This window comes from Somniosus microcephalus, chromosome 21, assembly GCF_052327205.1.
Source record: "Somniosus microcephalus isolate GS21.2 chromosome 21, FLI_Smic_1.0, whole genome shotgun sequence".
In the NCBI taxonomy this organism is placed as follows: domain Eukaryota; kingdom Metazoa; phylum Chordata; class Chondrichthyes; order Squaliformes; family Somniosidae; genus Somniosus; species Somniosus microcephalus.
In genome coordinates this window covers 29,011,834-29,037,857 of record NC_141007.1, presented here as the reverse complement: position 1 = coordinate 29,037,857, position 26,024 = coordinate 29,011,834, and the positions used below count along the sequence as shown (strand labels likewise).

General features: G+C 45.9%; 1 protein-coding gene across 4 annotated transcripts in view; it reads left to right on the top strand.

Moving 5' to 3' along the window:
* gas7b (growth arrest-specific 7b) overlaps positions 1 to 26,024 on the top strand; it is a 463,752-nt gene that overhangs the window by 185,660 nt on the left and 252,068 nt on the right. Inside the window, exon 1 of one of the 4 annotated variants that reach the window (XM_085963376.1) lies at positions 13,194 to 13,344. The exons of the other annotated variants lie outside the window; for them this stretch is intronic. The gene's annotated coding sequence lies outside the window, so the exon portion shown is untranslated. Of the gene's footprint in view, positions 1 to 13,193; positions 13,345 to 26,024 lie in introns of those variants that run through there. 4 annotated transcript variants of the gene reach the window in all.

Below are 26,024 nucleotides of genomic sequence, written 5' to 3'. Positions count from 1 at the left end.
TAGCAAAGTGGCCTTTCTTCAGGCAGCTTGAGCACGTCGCGTTTCTCGCTGGGCAGCGCGCCCTCGGGTGTTTCGCCTGGCCGCAGAAGAAGCAGCCGGCGGCCCGATCACGGGGGTCCGATGTCGCAGCCGGTACCGGGGGTGGCGGTCCCGATCGGGTCCGGGACGCCGACGCTGAGGTAGGTCCCAGGGGCGGCGCTGCGAGGGGTATTGCGGTCGGGGTCGGTCCCGAGTCCCAGGGTCGCAAATTACAGTACCTGGAGTACGCCTCGAGGTCCCGATGGGCCACTTCTAGGGAGCGAGCGAGGGCTGCAGCTGTGTTCAGGTCGAGGTCCTTAGCTTCAAGCAGTCTTTGCCGTGAGTAGTCGGAGCGCAGGCCTTTCACGAAGGCATCGCGGATATTATCTTCAGTATTTTCTGCTGCCGTTACCGCTTTAAAGTCACAGTCCCTGCCGAGTGCTTGTAGCGCCCGTAAAAATTCATCTACAGACTCTCCTGGCTGTTGCGGGCGGGATCTTAGGAGATGTCTGGCATACATAGAATTTACCGGGCTCCGGTACTGTTGTTTCAGCAGGTTGATGGCGGCCTCGTATGTTTTAAGGTCCCGGATGAGTGCGAATACTTTAGGGCTCACTTGGGCGGTCAGAACTCTTAGCTTGGATTTCTGAGGCACGCCGGATTCTCCCAGGTAGGATTCGAAACAGCTCAGCCAGTGTTCGAAGTCGAGGGCTGAGTTTGCTGCCTGTGGGTTTAGATCCAGGTACGGTGGTCGGAGGGCTCGCAGCCAGGCCGGCTGCTGTGGCTGTTGTAGCTGGGCGTCTGGCTGGTCGTTTGGCTGGTCGTTTGGCTGGTCGTTTGGCTGCTCAAGTAACGACATTTTAAAATTTAGCCAATAAAATTGATATACCTATCAATTCATCCAATGAAAAGCGACGAGTTAAGAAAGTAACTATAGGTTTTTATTGGCTAAATAACAGAGCCCACCCTCGTGGGTGATCGGATCCAACAAGGAGGAATACCAGCCAGTCGACCACCTTTATACCTGGGCAGGTAGGTGGAGCCATGGGCGGAGTCAGCAGTGGTCAGCCCAGGTATAACAGCGTGACAAGAGGCGACCTCGTATAGTGATACAACAGTGTGAACAGTGATAACCATAGAGTAACGATATAACAGTGATAACTATAGTGTAACGATAGTGAACTATAAAAGTGGTTTACCACAGCTTCCATAATGATTTGCCAACAAAGCATCTGAAGAATTGAACTCATGTCCTTTTTGTAAAAATTGTTTTACATAATTTTACTGTTCCAAAGTTCGTACAGAAACCATAAACCTTTTCTTTATACTTCCTTTTGCAGTTGTGGTTCAAATAACAAATCTTACTGTTGAAATGGAACCAATTTGGTATAATTTTACTAAACTTCTCAAACAATTGTGGGTTTAAATGCTGCATGTGGTTTCACATAAATGAAACTTCTAAATCAAAACAAATGAAGTACGTGTGGGCAGCCTTTATCACACAAATAAATCAAAAATGTATTTTTCTTTCTTTATTTCACTTCAAAGTTTTAAGACGCTCAACATCGTCCTTGTAATATTGCTTTATTAAAACGCTATGGCACTGAATGACCTGACACTTTTAAAATTCTATTTCGTAGCTGTCCACAATCGCTTGCTTGTTCTTGACTTCTCTCTCAGGCCTGTTGAGGCTGACAGTTAAGAATGAGAGGAATTTAATCAAAAGAGGAATTTGTAGGAAAAAAAAAGTTCTAATAATAGGATGGTATGCCTTTAATCTGAGAAATGATTCGTGTCTGCAGGTTTTGTCTGCTTCATAACATTCATTCTTTAAAATAGCTGGTATACAATGTGTACAGAAACTGTCTGAAAGTGATGCTGTGCATTGTGAAAGCAGGAGAAGTGGTTTAATGCTAATGCTGACTTACCCTTTGTCAGCCAAATACAGATAAAACCTTTTGCATGCATTACTGGAGTATGGTAGTATCGTGGTTATGGTACTGGATTGTCAACATCGAACATGTGAGTTCAAATCACACCGTGACAAGTTGAGAAATTAAATCAATCGAATAATCTGGTACCTTGAGAGCTGGCACCGAAGGAAATAACCACCAAAGCTGTTCTTTGCGGCATAACTAAGACCGCCTATTTCCACCTCCGTAACATCGCCCGTCTCTGCCCCCGCCTGAGCTCATCCACTGCTGAAACCCTCATCCATGCCATTGTTACCTCTAGACTTGACTATTCCAATGCATTCCTGGCTGGCCTCCCATGTTCTACCCTACGTAAACGTGAGGTGAGTCAAAATTCTGCTGCCTGTGTCCTAACTTGCACCAAGTCCCGTTCACCCATCACCCCTGTGCTCGCTGACCTACATTGGCTCCCGGTTAAGCAACGCCTCGATTTCAAAATTCTCATCCTTGTTTTCAAATCCCTCCATGGCCTCGCCCCTCCCTATCTCTGTAATCTCCTTCAGCCCCACAACCCCCCCCGAGATATCTGCGCTCCTCTAATTCTGCCCTCTTGAGCTTTCCTGATTAACCATCAGTGGCCGTGCCTTCTGTTGCCAAGGCCCTAAGCTCTGGAACTCCCTCCCTAAACCTCGCCACCTCTCTTTCCTCCTTTAAGATGCTCCTTAAAACTTACCTCTTTGACCAAGCTTTTTGGTCATCTGCACTTATTTCTTCTTAAATGGTTCAGTGTCAAATTTTTGTCTTTTAACACTCCTGTGAAGCGTCTTTCTCGTCTTACTATGTTAAAGGCGCTATATAAATACAAGTTGTTGTTGTTCTTTGTCATTAAAAACGTAACAGGAAAGGGAATGCCTTATCTGAGGAAGGATGTTCTTGCCATGGAGGGAGTGCAGCGAAGATTCACCAGGCTGATACCTGGGATGGCAGGAATGATGTATGAGGAGAGATTGGGTCGATTGGGCTTGTACTCGCTGGAGTTTAGAAGAATGAGAGGGGATCTCACTGAAACTTATAAAATTCTAACAGGACTAGACAGACTAAATGCAGGAAGGATGTTCCCGATGGCCGGGGAGTCCAGAACCAGGGGTCACAGTCTAAGGATAAGGGGTAAGCCATTTAGGACAGAGATGAGGAGGAATTTCTTCACCCAAAGAGTGGTGAACCTGTGGAATTCTCTACCACAGAAGGCAGTAGAGGCCAATTCATTAAATATATTCAAGAAGGAGTTAGATATATTTCTTAAGGCTAAAGGGATCAAGGGATATGGAGAGACGGCAGGAACGGGGTACTGAATTTGGATGATCAGCCATGATCTCATTGAATGGCGGAGCAGGGGCCGAATGGCCTACTCCTGCTCCTATCTTCTATGGTCTAGATTTTCAGTGTGCCATGAGGCAGGCTTTTAGGCGGGCAGGGGGCAAAAATCCCAAATTCGGGGGTCCCGACACCAACCCGCCCAAAACCCGCCTCCACGTAAGTTTCAGAGGAGGCGGCTACCCGCCGACGCGAGGCGGGAAGGGATTACTGCCAATTAACTGCCTGTTAACAGATAGTTAACAGGCAGTTTTTAGCCTAATCCCTATTTTGAGGGGTGTCGTGTGGGATTCCCGACAGCTCCAAATCACGCCAGGTTAGAGCAGGCGGGCCGTCGGGTTGAAGGACTTGGAGGGGTCGCGATGTCGGTGTTCAGGTGAGTGATGGGTGCATAAGTGCAAAGGTAAGTGTGTTTGGTGTGTCTAAAGTGTGTAAAGAAGTTTAAATTACCTGTACTTACCTTAACAGCCTTTCTTCCTGTAGGCGTCGGGAGTCCATCACTCAGCCGGAACTGAAAGCTGAATGGCTGCGATCTGTCAAAAGTGACAGCCTTCAGCTTTCATTGCTGGTGAGAGTTCTAACTGAGTCTGTGGAGAAGGACTCAGGTTAGAAGTCAGACTGTCAGTGTTTGACAGCTTCAAACAGCTGTGAAACACTGATATTTCATCTGTCAAGACCTCAGTCTGTGATGTCACCTGTTGCCGGGTGGCCCTTAATTGGCCTACTGAGCCCACTGGGCGGGCTCAACAACGTCAATCAAGGGAAAATCGCGTGGATTGGCCGGACGTCGATGTAGGCGGGACTAAAACCCGAATGTTGTAGTCCCGCCTCCTTTCAGACAGCTTAATGAAAATCAACCCCTATGTTTCTATGTTTCTATGAACCTGTCGCCCCACTCGATCTGGCCTACATGTCACTCTGAACCCACACTACATGATTGACTCTTAATGCCCACAGACAACTAGGGATGGGCAATGAATGTTGCCTTGCTGGTGTCGCCCACATCCCAAGTACAAATTTAAAAATAATTAATAATCTGGCTTTACAGTGTATTTCAGCACTGTTGCCTAAGATGTGACATGGTTTGATTTCAGTTTTGTTCAGGGGTTAATCCATGGATAGATTGCAGATAATAAGGAACAGTAGGTGTATTACATCCCAGATGCAAAAGAACAAAGGCCACCTCAGATCAGTGGAGCACAATTATAGAAATATTTCCACATCCTGACATATAAATCTGGCATTAGCTCCAAACTCAATTTAAAAAGACAGATTAAAATTTCTCAGCACATTATCTCTGTCACCATTGGAATTTCAGCATGACCCAATAATATCACATGCACTGTCCCAGAATGTTGTGTGACAAGAAATGATGGTTTAGCAGAAAATAAGCCCAGTGACATTGGGCTTCATAACTCTAGGTCTGACTGACAGGACGGTGAGAAACCACCCCCTCATGCTATTTTTTCCCTCTAATGCACCGTCCACCATTCCTTGGAGAGGGCAGATCGCCTACACCCGAGCTTTTGTTAATGTTCAGTCTGCCCCCTGGGAGTTGTGCGAGGGCAGCCTTGCATACCACAGCCGTCAATTCTCTGTTCTTCTTTGTGGTTTTGCCCCCGTCATCCACTGAAACATCTCATGGTGGAGGCAGGTATGCTGAGCTCCTCATCTCCTGCACTTCTGGTACCAGCTCTCCCAGTCGAGGAAGTGAAGTGGGCATTTTCAATTTATCTTTTGCATCCACCTGAGACAGCAGACAGGGTCTCCGTTTAATGTCTCATCCGAAAGACGGCATCTCAAAACAGTGCAGCACTCCCTCAGTACAACACTGGTCAGCCTAGATTAGAGTGGGACTTGAATCCATGACCTTCTGACTCAGAGGTGGGTGAGCTACCACTGTAGCTCAGAAACATCCCATAGCAATTTGTAATAGCTAAATTTGATCCTGTCACAAGTGGATTAAGATTAACAGTATGACAGTCCATACAAGCCTTAACTCCTGTTCCCAAATCCGAACAAACATATGAAACAAACCTTATACTACAGTATTACAAATTCCAAATTGCTGATTTTTTTAAATTAAAAAGTTCTGGATTACTGCTGAAGTTTTAACATTAGGATCAGGCTGTTCCTGGCCAGTTCTGGAAGTCAGTTTTACAAAATGAATAATCTCTTTGTCACAAAGTAATAAAATAACATACATTTACTAGATGGAATGTGTATGTGATATTTTTGGGTGATGTCGAAATCCCAACTGTGCCAGGGATATGTGCTGTATAATTTCAAACGGTCTGTTTCAATTGAATCTGGAGCTAATAGCACAGCTAATTAGAGAGACAGACGTGCCCAAACCTGCTTTGGCTTCTTCAACAAAGAAGAAACGAAGGAGTTTTTATAGGTAAAAATGTCTCTGTAGTTTAAAAATAGATTTTATATTGGCAGAGCTGGACCTAATTAAGGAATACTGCTGGTCCCAGCTTTTCTTGGATGAAGCCGTCATTTGTGGGAATAGGAGAGCAGCAACAACACATGAAAGGCTTTAATACATAAAGTTTGAAGCTTGATCACAGTAGCCAATTTGCATACTATCCTTTCAAATCTGGAACTTGGCCCAGATTAATGGAATCGCATTCTTTGATATCTTGTAAAATTTTGCATTTTAGACAACCTCATGGCAACTCTTAAGGCCTGATTGTAACCCTGCCCACCTGACAGAAACTGGAGGCCAAGCAGTTAAAACCAGGGGCAGCAACTTCCCACCCGCCCATCCCGCAGTCTTCCCCCCGCCCATCCCGCAGTCTTACCCCCGCCCATCCCGCAGTCTTACCCCCCTGCCCATCCCGCAGTCTTATCCCCCGCCCATCCCGCAGTCTTATCCCCCGCCCATCCCGCAGTATTACCCCCGCCCATCCTGCAGTCTTACCCCCGCCCATCCTGCAGTCTTACCCCCCCACCCATCCCGCAGTCTTACCCTCACCCATCCCACAGTCTTGCCCCCCCACCCATCCCGCAGTCTTCATCCCGCAGTCTACCCCCACCCATCCCGCAGTCTCCCCCCGCCCAACCTGCAGTCGCCCATCCCGCAGTCTTCCCCGCCAGATACAATTTTAAGCTGCTGTTTTCAGCAGGCGCGCGAGACACCTACTAGAAGGCAGCGGGGTCCTTCCCCAATTATGTAGATCGGGCTCCAGTGACGTCACTGTGGCCCAACTGCAATTTTTACCGAGGCCTGAGCGGGGAAGCTGTTGTGCAAACTTGGCGGCAAGCGGATCCGGGGCCAGAAAATTTCTTTCTGGTTTCCTTGTGGGTCAGGAGGAGCTCCTCTGAGCCCCACCAGAAAACCTTGGGTCTCACCTGCCTGGAATTCTCTTTCTCCTGCGCCCCCACCCCCCGACCCATCCCGCCCTCCACCGCAATCACTATGCCCTCCAGACCGCCTCCCTGCCCACCCACCCCATGCACTTAACCTAACTGCCTTCGAGTTCCCAGCGGTAGCCTCCTGCCCAGAATCACGCACTCGCCCATCGGCCAGTTAGGGCCGCCCACCAGGTTCGGGCAGGAGACTGATGACCAGCACACAGATGAGGCCTCATGCTGCGGGTGGGGGGGGAACCAGATGGTTTGCTGCCTGCTTCGGCCCCTCTGTCTCTCCGACTCCCGCCGGGAGTTTAAAAACTATGCTTTAGAGTTTGTCAATCACGATAATTCAGCACCAATCTTATTGCATAGGTTTTCAAACTAGGTTCCATGGACTCTCAGGCCCATAAGAGGGTCCATGTGGTCATCAGGTATCTGTAAATTCGGGGACAGGCACACTGTGCACCCTGAACACAGCGCCTTGAAATTTCTGCATTCTTTCTCTATGTGTTGACTTGCTTCTGTTGCTGCGTCCCTAGTTAAACACATTTTCTGAAATTATAGCACTGTCTCTGGGTAGCTGACATTGTCTTTCAGAAGTTAGGACTGGGGGGGTCCTGGAAGCATGCCAATACTTGCAGCTCCCCCACGCACAGATAGTTAGCTAATTTCAGAACTGGAAAGGTTCCAGCAGGAATGGGCGCTCCTATGATGTTCAGGTCAAGGGTCTTTGTTGGAGAAATGTAGAAGAAGCTTTATTTTTCATCCAGCCTGAACTGGACCTGGCCCGGGACTGTTTCATGTTGATACTTTGTGCTAAAGTGGAAAATGTTCCACTAACCACCACTGACATTCCTCCCCTCAGTAATATAAAATGTGATGAGCAAAAAATGAATTTATACCCGTACCAACATAATAAGCCTCTACAGATCATCCGGGGGGGGGGGGGGAAATTTGATTGGTTAGTGCCTCCCGTTGGCGCCTGAGGGTCGCTAACGGGGCGCTAGGAAATTAGCGCCTGAGCGCGGCGATTTTAGCGCTGCTCGCGAAATGGACCAGTCATTTTGCAGCAGTGCTAAACACTACCGCCACGATCTCCTGCACCCGCAGATCGTGACATCAGTCGAGCGTGTAGCGCCCCGGACCGGATATTGAGTCTCGCCCCCCTGCCTTAGTGCCTGCCGCTAGGAGCGATAGGTAGAGGGGGACGTTTTCAAGTCGGGAAGGCTCTGGGGGAGCGCTATTTAAAGGCGGGTGCTTCCTGCCTTTTCTTGTCGGAAAAATTTTTGGTACACGCAGGTTGAGAGGGAGAGAGACGTCTGCAGAGATTTAACGCTGTCCTAAGGAGTTTTGGCCCTCAGCACCACTTTTGAGGTTCCTAAGTGCTGAACTCTTTCCCTGGTCCTATCCATTAGTGCTTCCAACACAATTGCTTTCGAGGTCTCTCCAGGCCGAGATTCAAGGCTGTAATGAGCAGGGAGTGGCTGGCCAGCAAGATGGCCCCGCCCCTTTAAGAACGCCAGTGTGTCTGGCTTCCCTGGTAATTGGCATCGCCTGAACTTCGGTAGCGTTCTGAGGTACTGCCTCGCTCCCTGACGTTTGCACCTTAAGAGAGGTGTGTAGCGCCTGATTTAGTGCTCAAATCACCTCCAGGGGCGATAGAGGCGAATTTTGCAGTCGGAAGCGATAATTAGAGCCGGGCGCTAAACTTTGCGCCCGGCCGATATTAGCGCTCCAAAGTGGGCGATACCCAATTTTCCCCCCCCTGGCCTTTTATCACTCTCCATATTGAATTGATTGCCAAGTAATTATCTGTCCTAGTTGCCTAATTATCAATGCATGTGTAATAGTTGGATTCAAAACTTACATAAAGGAAGGAAAGGAAGACACTTAGGCTTCGATTTTCCCCCAGCCGTCAGGCGGGGTTTCAGGCATGTGGTGGGGGGAAATCCCAAATTTGGGGGTCCCGCCACCATCCCGCCCAAAACCCCGCCCCACGTAAGTTTCAGGGGCGGCGGGTACCCGCCCCGCACTGGGACCCGCCGAAACCAGGCGGGAAGGGATTAGTGCTAATTAACTGCCTGTTAACAGGCAGTTTTTAGCCTAATCCCTATTTTGAGGGGTTTCGTATGGGTTTCCCGACAGCTCCAAACCACGCCAGGTTAGAGCAGGCGGGCCGTCGGGTTGAAGGAGCTGGAGGGGTCGCGATGTTGGCGCTCAGGTGAGTGATGGGTGCATGAGTGTAAAGGTAAGTGTGTTTGGTGTGTCTAAAGTGTGTAAAGAGCTTTTACTTACCTGTACTTGCCTTCACAGCCTTTCTTCCTGTAGCCGTCAGGAGCCCATCACTCACCCGGCACTGAAAGCTGAACGGCTGCGATCTGTGAAAAGTGACAGCCTTCAGCTTTGAGTGCCGGTAAGAGTTCTAACTGAGTCTGTGCAGAATGACTCATGTCAGAACTCAGACTGTCAGTGTTTCACAGCTTCAAACAGCTGTGAGACACTGATATTTCATCTGTCAAAAACTCTTGACAGATGAAATTGCAGTCTGTGATGTCACCTGTTGCTGGGTGACCCTTAATTGGCCTGCTGAGCCCGCCCAGCGGGCTCAGCAAGGTCAATCAAGGGAAAATCGCGCGGATTGGCCGGACGTCGAAGTAGGCGGGTCAAAAACCCGAAAGGGGAAGTCCCGCCTTCTTCCCGACAGGTTCGGGAAAATCTACTCCTTACATTTATATAGTGCCTTTCATGGCCTCAGGACATCCCAAAGCACTTTATAACCAAGGAAGTACTTTTTGAAATGTAGTCATCATTGTATTGCAGGGAACTGCAGATGCCAATTTGCACACAGCAAGGCCCCACAAACAGCAATGACCAGATAACCTGTTTTAGTGATGATGGTTGAGGGCTAAATATTGACCCGATCTCCTTTGCTCTTCTTTGAAGAGTGCAATGGGGTCTTTTACATTCACCCGAGAGGGCAGACGGGGCCTCGGTTTAACGTCTCATCTGAAAGAGGGCACCTTCAACGAGGCAGCACTTCTTCAGTACTGCACTGAAATGTCAGATTGGATTATAGTAAATTCAGTAAATTATGCAATACAGTTCATCATAATGTAACACTGCCCCCAATGAGTTTGTTAAATTGATAAAATTAAATAGACTGAATACTGTGACAAAATGATTCCAATGTAGCCTTATTTTTGGCTGAAATAATTCCTGCCTCTGATATTCCTTTTGTTCTGGATTAAATTAAATTGACAGATTTTGTGTACTTTTTTTGAAAAAGCAAGCAGCAAATGAGTTAGTCCACATGAACAGGGTATTTTGCAAATGAATACTACAAAAGCAATGATGCACTCTCCTCCATTGAGCCTAAGGTTGTTGCAACTTTCCAACTACCTGCCAAACACAGACCTGGCTGAGCTGAATGTTGTTTCAGCTAAATGTCAGGAACTGAAGACTATCCTGTTGGGCCCCCCACAAACACCTACCTATGTACTTTCGGCTTGGGCTTCCCTGGCTGCCTCTTTAGGTTAAGCCCAGTAGTGTTAAACTGTAGAGTGCTGCTTGTTCCTGAGTTCAGATCCTCCATTACATTTGATCCATTATCGAGATCATTTTATTTCATCTCCAAATGTTGCCTGCCTCCACCTATCCTGCTCTACTGTCACGACCATAATTCATACCTTCATCAGTTATAGCACTCTCCCTTCTGAATCAGAAGGTTGTGGTTGTAGCTCCACTCCACGACTTGAGCATATAATTCTGGGCTGTCACTTCATTGCAGCAGAGGGAGTACCACATTGTTGGATGTTCCATCTTTCAGATGAGACATCTACCTGCTCAGGTAGCCACGCATGTCTATCATTCTGTAACAAAAGCTCAAACAACTGTAATATTAGATTCATTAAAATACAATGGGGTAGAAATGACTTTGGGCCCATTTTTGCCAGGAATTGGTCCTCGGGCCTCATCTACAAATTTGGGACGAGTTGTTGGCACCGGTCACATCTTGACAGGAAGCTCACGCCACGAGAAAAGTCCATTTTGGGCTACCTGCCTTGGGTAAGTTCTGCGATGGGGTGTTGGAGCGGGCAATGGAAGAGGGCAATCGTTAGGACTGTGGAGTCAGGGGGCATACTCCTGCTCCTCCTGGCTCCACAGGTAAGGTTTTTTTAAAAACAAAATAAAAATAACTTGCCTTTAGTTGGTGGTCGCAGGGGCCGATTAAGAATCTTGAGAGGGGCTGGCCCGACACCTGCCCACTCATCGGTAACTAATTTTGTAAAGGGGCCCTTCAACAGCTCAGATTTCCAGCATCTGCAGTATTTTCTTTTTGCATTAGTAACACCTGTTTTGGGTAGCTGCTGGGGGCGGCTAAAATAAAGGCCCCACAAATTTATCAGTGGGGCCAACGCCTGTGTCAATTGGGCGCAGGTCGCCCCACAAATTGGTATGCTTTGTGCCATTTTTATACCCGAAAAAAGGGCGCAATGTATACCAATTTCTACCTCAATATATGAAGTATTTTTTCCTGTGGAAACCTTGCTCACTTTTTACAATAGCCTGCTTCAGGTGTTGTGAACTCAACAGATAATAGTCCTTAAATTGCATGTTAACTATTGCAGGCACGCATATTCCAGCTTATCGTGGTTTGCTTTAGTTCAGGTAAATATTCTGATCAGTGCTGAAAAATTCAATTTGCAAGACACTTGTATCTAAACCTATTCGCTTTAAGGCAGCAGGCATTTCCTGAACAGTTGGCTATTATACCACCACCTCCTCCCTAAACAGAGTAAAAGCGTAAAGAAAACAACACCCATACCATGACCCTGTTTGCATAGATAGAACACTCAAACAGTAGCTAAGTTCCATTCATAGGTAGGGCAAGGGGATAATTGTCCAGCCTCAGCCTTAGGCTGGTTGTGAAGTTGGCATTTTTGAATTAAAACGTAGACCATTAACTTTGCATTCTGCAGCATCGCTCCCTTGGGGCAGGAGTACAAACCAGTTCAGTTAATACCTTACTGGTGATTTATCTTTACTGTACCAGTAGAAATCAGGAAACAAAAGCATTGGGGCCAATTTTCATCTCCATCCCTTCCTAATACGGGCACAGTTCGGGTTCTGGAGTGCTAAGTTGGGCACCTGTTTTGGGCAGCTGCTGGGGACTGCTAAAATAAAGGCCCCACAGTTCCATCTGATCTCCATCTACTTTCGGTCTAATTCGATTTTCCACTTGGATCTGGAGTCGGTGTTGGAAGCTCCTAACTAAAACAGGCAGAAGCTACATTAGTTCATGTGAAAGGGGGCAAGGCTCATATAAAGTGATTTTACTGCCCTTTCTGGTCCATTTAGTTAATTTAAAGAGAAAAGAAATTCTGCTGACAATTTTAGGCTCCAGTGAGCCTTTTTGCTAGCTATTAATTTATCATTTGCTTGCCACCAGCGTTATTATGGGCATCAGTAGATTTCCAAATGAGAATCCTCTGAACTGATGTGTTCAGAAGGAGGAGGAGGACCCATGGAGAGATGCCAGGCAGTTTAGGCTGTCTTGAGAGGTGTTCCATTCTCTCCTGATGGCCCCCTACAAAATTGTATCTGTAGAGGAGTAATTACCTCACTTTGGCCCAACTAATGCTGATGGTGGTTCGTGCAGCACCACCTCGACTTCAACAGATATCAAACAGGGAGCTTGGTGCTGGGCTGCTTTGACATGTGTCTGTAGAGTCATGCCAGTACCTTGGCTTCCCAACAGTTCTGCCTGCCATTTGTTCATGCCCTGTTCCTTCAGCCTTGTTGAAGGCTGCTAATGGGTTGAGAGTCTTTTTTAAGGCTCTGAAGCTTTTTAGAGTTTTTAATTTTTTGTTGTGGCACGCCCTTTCCCTTTAAATTTAACTTGCACGTAATTTTTTTTTCCCAACCACTTTTGTGCTCTCTAAATGCATCTGACTCTGCACCTGGTGCTGTGAATGATTATTCAATTATTGTACAAATGAGCTTTACCAGCAAATTGAGTACAACAGCACTTAACCTTTCAGGCAGGTTTTGCTCCAGTTCTTTATCATTTAGCACTGACTTGCACCTGGAAACAAAACAAAAAATGTTCCATTGTGTATATACACAGGGCTTTAATCACTTTTTGTTAAAGGATTCTTCAACATTTTATAGTGAGCTGTGCTGCTCACCATGCCAGTTCTGAGGAGTTCCTAGTGAGGGCTCAAACCTGTGCTTGCCAATTATCTAATGACCAATTCCTGACTATCCTCCCAGGGCGAGCGAGGTAGGCGAGGCCTCTTTGAAGTTGAGCTGGCTATAATATGACACACCTGGCACTGGAAGTTTGGAACCAGGTCAATTCTCCATGGCAGACTTGGTCTATTATCTGAAGCAGACAGTTGCACAGTATGTTGTTGGTAATTGAGCAATCAGCTGGGGTGACTAATGGAACCTGGAAGGCTGTCACTAGGGGATTGGATCCTTCTCAATTGGCCCCAGATAACCCTTCAAGTTGAAGCTCTACTGTTTTAGGGTGATCCTAACTGGACAAGCTGACCAGTCATCTGCTCTGTTAAGCTGTATGGCTTTGGCTAGTTGAACTCCAGCAGTACCGCTGCTCATATTTAGGGATTTCTAATCCTAGGCTCTTTCAAACTGCGCCTCAGTTCTCCGAACCAGGGTAAGTACGATGTGACCGTACTGAGAGAAAGTTTGCATTCCATACTGGGCAAGCAGAAACCCTACAACTGGGGTTAGATTTCTCAGGAGCTTGAATTGGAGATTTTAAAATATGATGACTGGTTTCCACACATATTGGGTACCTGGCTTATCAAAATAAAAATATCACATGCATACCTCAAGTGTTCCTGCAGGTAATGTGGATCTCTGCTTAGTCTCTCCATGAAGAGCATTGGGACCTTAACTGATGAGACCTTGATCCTATCACAGAATTTGGATCCTTCCTCTGTTTGAGTACATAGGCTTCCTGACTTAAGTCGGTGACGCTGATTTCGCCAATAAAAAAAGGATACCCGACGGTCAGCAAAAGTGTCACAGATCAGGTGACACACCCCATATATTGCTCAGTCAGGCCTGTGACCCACTTGTTTGACCCTGTCTCTTTGTACAGGCTTAAGTCCTATTAACTAAATGTGTTGTAGTGGTTAATATTTTCCATTGTGTTCAATACAGGTTCTCTTTTTTTCTGGTAGTTCAGGTTATAAAAACTGTTCTTCTTCGTATTCTGCAGATAACAGTTGGAATTTTCATTTAAAATGATAAATATTCAGATTGAAACAGCCAGTTGGTGCGGAGTCAGTTGATCTCGGCCAAGGGAACAGTTGGGGCACTAAAATCGACTTTGGTGTCCCCAGACTAAGGAGGGTAGAAATCAGCCAGGATTCATGCTCCTGATTGCTATCTAGTGACCTATTCTGGAAAGTGCGTGTGTGGATGCCAGGCGGGAACAGGATCAGAAGAACCTGCCTACTGAAGTTTGATCTTTAATACACACCCAGGTGACTGCGGGGTATGACCAAATGGGGTATATCGGTTTGCCTGGAGCCTTTCACATCTGGCGGACATCACCATTTCTTTGCTTCATATTTTCAAAGAGAGCTAAATTTACCAGCATGAATTCATAATGTGGACAGGCTGTCAGGAGAAGGGAGCGCTTGTTGTAAAACATGAATGGGAATATGGTACTGCAATGATATTACCCACTTGTTTTTATTTAACGTATGCCTGTTTTTGCTGTTTGTTACTGTACTTGGGATCTTCCAATTCAATGTATTGAGAGTGTGTTGTTATGTACTTGGGTCCAGGAACTAGGAATATCCGGATAAGGTTGGGGTATTTTGCAGCCTGATGAAAGTAACCTTAGTAATAGGATCAAGTGCAGGCAGAAGGGTGTTGACTGAGAATTGCTAAGATTTTCCATGAGATGTAAAAATAACAGATGTTTGAAAGTGTGCTCGAAGGCTGAAATGCAATCTTGGGGTCCAAATGACATTTGAAAGCTGTAGACCCAGTTTCTGACCCCTTTTGAACCCCTCTATTTATTCTGTGTCATTGTAACATTCCCAGCCAGCATATGCTAAACCCTCGGTGGCAGTTTTATGAAGTGATCATGAGTCATAGCTTCAGGACTGTTTGTTAAAAAATGGTAGGTACTTAATTAAGAGTGAGCATGGAACTGAGCTACAGATCGAAACCTGCCCAAATTTGGCTGTTTTGGTGAAGCTGAGGCCAAGTGGTTTGAACTCACATTTTGGTTCATTTTTCCCAGCAAACAAAAGAACATGGGGCTGAGGGGAATGAACCATGTTGTCCAGCGAGCCTCCGCTCTGTTCGAATCCAGCTCGAATTAAGTGGTTGCCTCAATTCGGATGGAGACAGGCCATCAATCTAAAGCTGACTGCTATGGAATATTTAAAAAAGAACATTGAGAACACGAAAAGGCCAATAGGGCGCTACAATTCATTCCTTTTTAATATCCCCCCTCACCCAAACACCTCCTCATATCTAGCAATTCCTTTCTCCAGAAGTGTATCAAATTGCCTCTTGAACAAATTACTGCTTCAATGACCTTTCCTAATAATTTACTCCAAGAATGTTACCCTTTGGGTAGAAAAAGTGCTGCCAGGCGCCTGATTCTAAATAAGATCTCAAGTATGTCACTAAATCCTGGATGAATTTTTGACGGAAGGGTTCCATCACTATAGTGACGTCCTCCTTGAAATCGTGTGTTCCCAGCAGTATAGCCCTTTTGTATACAGTAGTTTAGTTCCCAATCTTGTACTCTCTGGAAATTTGGGGGTCATTTTAACTTTTAGCGATAGTGTAAAACAGGTGATGTCGGATGGGCCGTCCAATTTACACCTCTCCGGACTTTCCATTCCATCAATGGCATCGCCTCTTTTTATACTAATGGCAAAAGTTAAAATGACCTCTGTCCTGTGAGACCCCATTTATGACTCAAATCAGGGGCTCTTATCCAGAGTTTGTATGAAGTTGACTGCAAATGCTGATGGAGAAGTGAAGAGTGAGCTGTTGTTTGAGATAGTACAGTACACGGGCTAGTGGTCCCATGGGTGTCTCCGCTGCCAACAGGTGGCAATTGATTTTCCCATCCAAACTATGGTATTGAAATTGCACTCTGCAAGCAATGTTCCCTTGAAGGTGCGCGGCCACTCGTGAGGTCCCGCGAGGGTCGCTAACCAATGCTGCCGCTGGAAGAGATGTGCGGCTGCGCAGCAAATTTAAAGGGCCCACGCGGGGGGGGGGAGTTAGAGGGAACATTATCTGCGAGTATTAGGCTATGAATGCTTAACATGTTTACATGAACTTACTTTGCTGTTTTAACAGACACATTAACTTATTTATTTTGTACATGTATGTTAATATTCACGCAGGATAATTTTAAGGCCCACGTGTTGATAGCTCGCACTTGAACTCTCATTAAGACACCGAAGTGGGAGGGAACAATGAGAACGAGAAGCCGGGTTACGGTCGAGCGATGGTGACCGAGATTAGTGGTGGGCTAGTTGCGCACCATTTCAGTCAGAGAATGGGATGGGTTTCAAGCAGAAACTTAAAAAAAAAAAAAAAGCCGACAATAATTACTTGTCAAAAATAGTTCATTTTTGTCCAAAGATGTGCGAGTTAGGTAAATTGGCCCTTAGTGTTAGGGGGGGATTAAATACGTGGGGTTACGGGGATAGGGTGGGATATGTGTTGGTGTAGGGGTTACGGGGATCGGGTGGGATATGTGTCGGTGCAGGCTCGATGGGCCGAAATGGCCTCTATCTGCACTGTGGGGTTTCTGTGATTGTGAAGTTGGGTCGAAGATGCGAGGAGAAACATTACTTTTCCTATTTACAATGTAAATCATAAAGTCTGGAGCAAGAAGATGCCATTCAACGCATCAAGCCTGATCCATCTGAGATCCATATATGAATAGTCTATCATGGTGTGCACCTATTCTCCAGTACCTCCTGTTGATCACCTACTTTAAGGTCCTTCCCTTACCTCTCCTGAAAATATGTCCAGCACTGTTACTCATTTCTATATGACCTTCAACCGCCGCCCTCTTCTCAACAGCTATCAGTCTAGCTCTGAGTAATAAGACTCAGTTAACTAGTAGACATTGTAGCCCTCAGTCAAGCCACAATATTTATTATTTTTACCCCAAATTGCTGAATTTTGCCATTTTATTCTAGGAGTAATTTATCAGAATATTTCATGAAAATTTTCTGAGTGGGCACTTTATTTCAATCAACGTGTAGAAATAGCCTTGCATTAAATTCCACACCCCAGGCAAACTGCTGATCGGAGTGTCAAGAAGCTGATAATATTCTAGAAATACTGTCAAGCGCTCATTGTTTGTGCATCAGTGGCTGCATTGTTCAGCAGGAGAGTGGGAGGGTAATATTATTCAGAGGGGGCAATGCAATTCGGGTTGTATTTAATTTAGAGTCAGTGGAGAATTGTAACATGACCAGCACTGGTCTTAATTTTTGTGTAGGTGGATCTTTTTTGTGCGTTTTTTGCTTACTTCTATCATAGTAAATTATGGAAGACTTTTTTTCCTGTCAAAACAACCTTTCCAATTAAATATGTACCTCGTCTTTTTTTATATTCGTTTACAGGATGTGGGCATCGCTGGCAAGGCCAGCATTTATTGCCCATCCCTAATTGCCCTTGAGAAGGTGGTAGTAAGCGGCCGCCTTGAACCACTGCAGTAGCGGTTTGGTACAACTGAGTGGCTTGCTGGGCCATTTCAGAGGGCAGTTAAGAGTCAACCACCTTGCTGTGGGTCTGGAGTCACGTATAGGCCAGACCAGGTAAGGACGGCAGATTTCCTTCCCTAAAGGACATTAGTGAACCAGATGGGTTTTTATGACAATCCGGTAATTTCATGGTCACCATTACTGGTACTAGCTTTTTATTCCAGATTTATTTAATTAACTGAATCTGGACTCGCATCTCCTGGTCATTAATCTAGGCCTCTGGATTACTAGTCCAGTAGCATCACCACTATGCTACTGTTCCCATAAATCCAGGGTAAGTTAAGAGAAGGCTTCAGAAGGAAGAAAAATGGTCTTGGAAAATACATACAGTTTTGAAATCATTCATATTAGTACCCCACGCTTCCCAAAACAAACTGAAGGAAGAGCTCTCCCAGTGGCTTACTGGGTAAAGGCACCACCCAGTGGAGTACTAAACCATGCAGACTAGAAGGTCTAGAGTCAATCCCTGGTCTGCACTGAATGGGCTGATTTCAGGTGGAATGGTAGTTACGCTACTGCAATTAACCTGAACACCTCTGGGCTAGGGAGGGATAAACAATCAGGCAGGGTTCTAGCTCTTGAGCACTACCCAGTCACCTTTAGTTAAAAATGCACGTTCGTGGATGTGAGAACAGGATTGGAGTTGGTGGTGATACCCTCCACGGTTCAATAGCCTGCAGATACAATCCAGGCTCACCAGTGTAGAATAGCCACGTAAGCAATATAGCAGAGGGATAGCTGGTGCCTCCGATTTGTATCCCTGCAAGAGTAAAAAAAAACAAAGGGAGGAAGTAGGTGCAAAGGGTAACCTTTTCCAACAACAGCTGCATTATTGTGCGACAGCTACAAAAACAGAATTCGAGGGGTTAATTCTTTAATCTTGGATGTGCTGATATTTAAATCTGAATGAGTTCTCCCGTCACTTCAAAAGCAGGAGATCCCCCTATTCAGGAAGTCCCTTTCCAGGTTTCCTGCTCAACTTAAACAGAATTTGTGTGGTTTTTTGCTACTTCCTCTGGTAGCCTCTGACATCCTTCTTTTATCACTGCCTTATTTCAAAATGTCCACCTCTATTAGTGAGCTCACAGACAGCGGGAGTGAAATTTGTCTTGGGCGACAGTGAATCAGCAGCCCATTTTGCACTCTGCCCAGTTTTCTATTCCGAGTGTAAAACGGGCTGCCGATTTGCACTATTGCCCAAGGTGAATTTCACACTCTTGGGGAAAACAGCAGCCAATATTCATGCAGCTGGTATCGACCCACTATCCAGCTGGACGGAATCGTGGGACGCATACAACATAAAGGACCAGCATCTCGTCACTGACCCAACAGCAGAGGTCCTTGGCTTCGACCTCCCTCGAAGACGGTGGGCAGCGCTCAACCCAATCCGCACAGGGCGGCCAGCTACACAAGTGGAAGATGAGGGACGACCTGAATTGTGACTGCGGCCGTAAGTGCCAGACCATGGAACACATCACATCACCTTGCCCACTAAGATCTGTTGCGGGCGGCACCTCATTTCTCCACTCGGCATCTTGGGAGGCCAGTGAATGGAGAGCCAAACTAGACATCCCATTAAAAGCTTTACCCATCATGCAAAAGTAGTAGTAGTAGTAATGAAGCTATAAACATTGGCACAATCTTTAAAGTATTGATGAGTGAGATTACCTCCAACTGCACTCCATGCTCGTCATTGAACACAAATGTGTGAAGTCCTGCCATCTACCACAAAGCAGTGTGAGTGAGCAGTTTAACTGCTTGTAAAAATGGTGCTGGAATAATGTTAAAACAACTTGCACTTGTATAGCAGCTTTTTTAAAGATAGAAAAACATCACAAGATGCTTCATGGGGCTGTGAGGGGAAGAAGATGGACACTGAACCAAAGAAGACGAGATTAGAGAAGGGGTCACTAAAAGTATAGTCAAAGAATTAGCTTTTAAGGAGTATGTTAAGGGAGGAGAGTGGTTTAGGGAGGGAATTGCAGAGTCAGGAATGCAGAGTTTGGGGGAGGAGCCTTCTGGGCTGGAGGAGGTAACCGAGATTGGAAAGGGGCAAGGCCATGGAGCGTTTTAAACCCTAGGATTAGAATTTTAAATTTGAGGCGCCATGTGTGCAGATGATGTCGCCAAGGGGTATTGTGCAGATGAGGAAGAGGACGGGGCCGAGGATGGATCCTTGGCTGATGCAGGAGTGGGAAGAGAAACCATCGAGACTTGCTTTAGCTATAATCAAATAGGTAAGAGTGCAACCAAACCAGGGCAATCCCATGGAGCCGAACAATAGAGTATTGGAAGAAGATGGTGTGGTTAACAATGTTGATGGTTATAGGGAGGGCAAAGAGGGTTAATGTACCATAATCACAGAGGATGTCAATTGTGACTTTGGCTAGGGCTATTTCAATGCTATGGCAGTTGTGGAAGCCTGATTGGAGGAATTTCAATATGCAATAATATAAGTAATTCAATTGTACCTCATGTCAGTCTTGATGTGCATAAAGCTGGGTTTTGCAAAAATAAGAACACTATTATAAATCTCCCCTTGGCCATCTGGTTCATTGTTACATTTCCCTTCTCCTCCTGAATTATTCTCCTTTTATTGACGGTCATATGTTTTATATTGGTTTGACATTGATGTTGATAGCGTTGAGCATTTAAGTATGGAAGATGTGTGAGATCCGAGGTGATGCCAGATACCTCCAGTATCACCAGCTTGGTATAATTGCACATCGCCATATCTAGATGATGATAGTCAGAAGGTGGCAGCTTGTGTCACACTCGTGCTTCACGTTTCAGTAGATTATTGAAGGAGTTTGAACTTAAATTACGTTTTTTAATAATGCACGGTGAGAGTGTCCATCTAACAGTAGGCCCTGTTACTTTAAGGAAGTGTTAATCTAGGTTGCTGATCTCCTGTCTGCAAACCGCAATTTGACCCCAACCAATGCCTCAGGTGACTCTGAATAATCGAAGTAAACTGCAATTTAGACAGAATAAAATATCTGACTTGAATTCACAGCCTCGTGCAAATGATATTTACATGAGGTGTTTCCTAACATCGAACGCTCTGCAGATTCATTCCTCTTCAAAGAAAGTTTACATTTTTTTTACGTGCTATCTTTTATGATAGACCTTACAAATATTGTAACTAAAAGAAAGAATACTTTGCCTAGAAATTCGGTTGTGGAGCGCCCATTTTTCCGGCGAAAGGCAGACGCTGCAGGGCACAATATGGTGTGGAACATGTGTGCGCTCAGTCTGCACTGGAAGTGCGCCGCACGCCATATTGGTTAGGGTGCCCTGTAGTGGTACAGGGCACCGCCTGAAACTGTTGGGCCCATTGCTTATGCAACTCGGGGGGGCTTAACATCTGTTTCAGGCCCCCTTTATGAAATTGGTTGGCGACTGACAGCACGGGCCGTACATTCACTTAATGCAGTTATATTAAATTCCAATGTCCATTACTTTTTAAGAGACGTTGGCACATTTATAACAACAGCATAATTTCCAGACTTTATAGGAAATCTTTAGCAATTAACAGGTTAAATATCCTGGACTTGGAGATGATGCTTAAAACAAGTAACTGGAAAAGGTTACACGTTTTTAACTTGAAATCACATCTTTGCAGTGAGATTCACTGCTTGTAAAGAAATGTTGGACTGCTTCGATGCCTTGCACTATTTTGAGTTCTATTGACTTACTGTTGTTAATGACCTCTCATTGGGCAAAATATATTTGTGCAGCAACAACAGGTGCAATAAAAAACTGGCATGCTATGGAAAGGAGCAAAGCTCACTTCATTCAACTGTTTCTTACCATTTCACCTGTTTTAATTCTATTTTCTTTTTGCTTTATTTAATGTTCCTGTTTTTTTTACGTCGGTCCAGTTTACTACTTTTCATTGCTTTCCGTCATCCAAACTGCTTTCTCTTTTCCTCATTCTGCCTGTTTTGGTCCATTTGATTCTGCGCACTTTCTCTCTCTCTCTCTCTCTCTGCTTCTCTCCCAAATGTAATCTTTTCTCCAATTCTTTTACAACCTTGGTAGTAGCATTATATTACAACAGTGACTACACTTCCAAAAGTACTTCATTTGGCTCTACTGTGTTGTCACACCCTCAACACAATTCAGAGGCACTGCCACCTGCCTGTGTGTTCCTGATGTGTGTTCAATCTATGCCAGCAGCTCGTGGCCTACTCATGCTTTAGAAATTCAGATAACGCGTCTTTATAGTGATCTTTCTCCTTACTGATCTAGGAACAGAACAAAATACTGCAAGCAGATAATGCGAATAAATGTTTCTGAAACAGAAATGGGTTGGGGGGTGGGGGGGAAGTGCAAAGACTTGAACACAATCGAGGCTGGCACTCGAGTGCAGTACTGAGCGAGTGCTGCATTGTCGGAGGTGCCGTATTTCGGATGAGACGTTAAACGGTGCCCCCCTCAGACAGACGTAAAAGAGCGCATGGTATTATTTTGAAGAAAAGCAGGGGAATTCCCCCCAGTGCACTCAAAGCAACATCACTAAAACAGGTTATCTGGTCATTATCTCATTGCTGTGGGACCTTACTGTGTGCATATTGGCTGCCGCGTTTCCTACATTACAACAGTGACCACTCTTCAAAAGTACTTTGTTGGCTGTAATGCGCTTTGGGACATCCTGAGGTCGTGAAAGGCACTGTATGTCTTTTTATGCATGAAGTAAAATATAAAGTGTGTTTGTGCTAATAGTAAACTTTCAGTGTGTACACTATTAGCGGATTGATTTGGCTCAAGACTGAATCCATTCATCTTCAACCACACATGGGTGGTCAAAGACTTCACTGGAAAGAGCAAAGAGCTTAAAATGGATGCGATAACAAATAATGCATTCATTCAAATCCACTTACATCAGGTGGGCTGCTAACTAAGTAAAGCTCCCAGTTGTACTAACATTACTTGTTCCCTTACCGAGGTAGAAATTACTGCCAGTGATATTCTAGAAACACTTAACAGGCTTGTTTCAAATAATTCCACTAGTTTAATGGAGGCGTTGACTGACTTAGTTTAAATAGGTTAATGTCTCTGTTGAAATAGTAGAGAAATCTGGTACAAATACATCAAATATTCCTATAATATCATCACTGGCATTAATTTTCACCCCATGATTTCTTCTATGTGCTGTACGCCTATACAGAAAATCTTATGGGAGGGCTAATTGTCCTACATGAGGGCAGTAAGGCACCTTTTATAATCAATATGAATAAATAGCACATTTACCAGTGAGTCATGAATAAGGTATTGTTAGGCTGACGGTGAAATGCCAGACAGAAATCCATTCAATGGTAAATTAGATAAAATCATGTCAATCAACAACTGGAGTTAAAATCCTGAACCTTTGGTCAATGAATATGACTTAGTTTACATTGGCACGAAAGCACCAATTACTAAAGAGCGTATATTTAATTAAACCAGAGCTCATGAACACGTTCCACTTTAAGTAATCTGAAAATGTACTGGTGATACCAGCACTTCACTTTCATTGTGCAAAATGAAATTATGGTTATGTATTCAAAATCATTGCCTAAGCAGCAAGTCATGCATTGCTTAAAATCATTAAATTACGTTAGGTATTGCATAATCGTGAAGGATGAAGCAAATTCATATGTATGGAGAAATAAATATGTGACCAAATAGCAGTGTAAGATCACAAGTATTAAAGTAATTTCCAATTTGATTTAGCACATTTATTTAAAAAGCAGAATGATAATGGGCTGGCTTATTTAAATATATGCTCTTTAGTAATTGGTGCTGTAGTCAAGGAAATATCACAATTAACAGCCAGTGTGGGGGGATACTAGTATGCATGGGACAACCAGGCATTTTCTTTTAGAATTGAAAGTATAATTAAAGTGACAAATGTATCAAAAATCTTGCTGTAACTCGGTGTTTGCACACACGATCGGTTTTCTGCTAGTGCAACAATAGGATCTAATCTAATGTCCATTGTTGATTTTGAAAGAAGTTTTTGTGGTTTTTTTTTGGAGTTGCTATTGTTCAGCCTCTTGCACATTTCAGTCCTACTGTAAACCGCATATGTGCACCAGTGTTTTCAAACCGTGCGTGTGCGGGACTCCCAGCAAATATTGACACTCTAGAGGACCCCCACGTCCTAAGCTTTCAAAAGTCAGTGTCAACTACCCAAAGAAATCGGTGCTATTGTAGGAATTTGGGTTCACCAATGTAGGTGTTAGACGAATGCCTATCAAATAATCGAGGTCGACTCCAGGAGAACAATCAGAGTTCTTTAATGCAGGAACAGATGAATTCAAATAGCTTGTCAGGATCGGTACAGGAGAGCCATGCAGTAGGTCTTAACCAGATGGAGACGCCATGAGGACTGACCAGGCAGCCCCGTGGATTGCGTCATGACGTCACTGCGTTTTCCTGCGCTTGGGGCGGTCACGTGATGTGCGTCATGACGTCATCGCGTTTTCCCGCGCTTGAGACGGTCACGTGATGTGCGACGTGACGTCATCGCGTTTGCCCGCGTCAGCGTGTTAAAGGGAATTATGTCTGGTAAGTAAGGGACACTCGGTGGTACCGCTACATGCGTCCGTCCCCCAGAATTCACTTTAACGGACGTCAAACGGTGAGGTGGTCTGACAAGCCTGTCCGAACGACTCCTGTAGTCTCGAGACGGAGACTGCTGGGTGGCGGGTGGCTGGCGGTCTGGCGGGCGGTTGTACTTGGGTTGGCGTAACGATGATGGGTGGCTGGTGGTCAGGCGGACGATTGTACCAGGTGTGCCGTGACGACGATGGGTGGCTGATGGTCAGGCGGGCGGTCATGCTGTCTCGACGTGGCGGGCGAGGTCTAAAGGTGCTGGTCGTGAGCGGATCCTTGCATACGTCGTGGCGGATAAATCGTATCCAGCCTTGCGAAGGACCGTGGCGTCATGGCGAATAAAACGTATTCAGCCATGCGAAGGACCGTGGAAGCGTGTGACCTCTGTAGCCCGTGGTTCGAAACGGGCGCTGGGGCGAAACAGCTGGCCGCGTCATAGTGACTGGCAGGTTGGGCAGACGCGGACCATGGCTGTCATTGTTGGGAAAAGGTCCCCAGTCTGACGAAATCTGCAGGAACGCCGAATGGGTGATCCAGGAGGAAATAAACGTGGGTCTTGGCAGGTCGGTGAACTTGCCGACAGGCGAGTGAACTCTTCGGCAGTCGGGAACGCACGGAACGGTGCGTGTCGTAGTGCTACTACAGTAACACAGAAGAGAGTGAACCGTTGCTGCGTTGATCAGTGATTGGTGATAACAGCAATTTCCGCGTGGCCGATCACGGCCGCGGGATGCCCGTTGGACCCGTCCTCGATGGTCGCAGTGTCAGTAGATGTTTGCTTTTGTTGAGCGGAACACTAGAGAGGGCGGCAACGCTTCTAGTTGTTGATTTCGGTAGGGGGAAAACTGCCAGGAGGGCGGCAACGCTTCTAGTTGTTGTTGATTTTAGGGGGGAAAACTGCCGGGAGGGTGGCAACACTTCGCCATCGCGCCGAAAAGTGTGGTAGAAAAAACAGACCAGCAGGCTGACGGGCTGGTGCGGCGTCGGCGGGGGATGGGTCTTCGTGGTTTGCGAGGGGCGAATCTTCGTGGTTTGCGAGGGGCGAATCTTCGTGGTTTGCGAGGGGCGAATCTTCGTGGTTTGCGAGGGAGGAATCCTCGTGGTTTGCGAGGGGCGGGTCCTCGTGGTTTGCGAGGGGCGGGTCCTCGTGGCATCTCCACCAGGGCGCGCTCCGATCCTGTGAGCCCGAAAACGTGTTGTACCTGCGCTGTGGGGATTTTATACTTGCTGTTCCGCTGTGGGGTTGTCGAAGAGGCTGACGCTCCGAAAGTCGGTAGAGCTGTTGAAAACGGAGACCGTATCCAGGTACGTGGTCTGCGCCGTATCGATGTTGCACAGGGCGAACGGGGCTTCTACCAGAATAAAGCACGAGGGCGATTGTTGCTCCCAGTGTTGCGGTAGCTGAGCGAAACGGCTTTAGCTTCCATGCGTGCTTCTTTTGTGAAAAACGTTCACGAAAAATCGGGGTCCGGCTGTGCTGCTTTCGTGAAAAACGTTCATGAAAAACGGGGTCACCAAGGTAGGTATTGATGAGCTCCCGTCCTCACGTCGTTGGTCACCAATTGTAGGAATTCGGGTTCACCAATGTAGGTGCTGGACGAATGCCTATCAAATAATCGAGGTCGACTCCAGGAGAACAATCAGAGTTCTTTAATGCAGGAACAGATGAATTCAAATAGCTTGCCGGGATCGGTACAGGAGAGCCATGCAGTAGGTCTTAACCAGACGGAGACGCCACAAGGACTGACCAGGCAGTCCCGTGGATTGCGTCATGACGTCATCGCGTTTTCCTGCGCTTGGGACGGTCACGTGATGTACGATGTGACGTCGTCGCGTTTACTCGCGTTCGCCCGCGTCATCGCGTTAAAGGGAATTATGCCTGGTAAATAAGGGACACTCGGTACCGCTACACTATCATTTTATTGATTCACGGCAACAGCGATAATTGGCTAGTAGATTAATGAAT